Raw genomic sequence first — 698 nt, 5'->3', positions numbered from 1 at the left:
TCAAAGGAGAGCATGGGGTCAGGGGAATCGGGAGAATTTAAATATGTGGGGCTAGCTGATAAAGGGGCAAACCTCATTGCCCCTAATAAGAGTGCAAAATCTTCATTGCTAGCCATTGTAAGCCTGGAGTATGTTGAGGAAAGAAATGTTTCATCCCTCAGGGGTATGGGCTAGACAACTAAAGAGGAATACTGTGCCATGGTTCCCTGAGGCCTTTAATGACTGACACAAAGTCGGCCTTTCATCCTTTTTCACACTTTAGGAAATATATAGTAGAAGGGATTGGAGAACAGAAAGAAACAGAATGAGGAAGAAAAGAGGCCGTGCAAAATTGTCGAACTGAGGGCAGGGGTGATCCTACGACCCCCACTTTGACAACAGGCATGGGAATGGGGGGCATTTTCTGTTTCACCCTTTCCTCTTATTCCCATTATTTCTAGAGGGTGTAAATCTTGGTGTAGGAAATCTGCTTACTTCCAGAGGCAAAGTGCTCAGTGCTAAAACCAGTACAAATAGTCATCAAAGCAAAGGGCTGAGTTATCAGATGCAAGTTCTTGATAACAGTATGCTTTGCTCTGGTACTTTCCTGATTTCCTTTTCCAACACTTTTTTTCATTTCTCACACTCCTGGAAGACATTAAACTTACCAATTCATAGGTACCATGCCCCAAGCACATATTATAGTCTGTGTTGGCGTA

Source organism: Penaeus chinensis, chromosome 31 (genome assembly GCF_019202785.1).
Source record: "Penaeus chinensis breed Huanghai No. 1 chromosome 31, ASM1920278v2, whole genome shotgun sequence".
Classification (NCBI taxonomy): domain Eukaryota; kingdom Metazoa; phylum Arthropoda; class Malacostraca; order Decapoda; family Penaeidae; genus Penaeus; species Penaeus chinensis.
Note: the sequence above shows the minus strand (reverse complement) of the source record.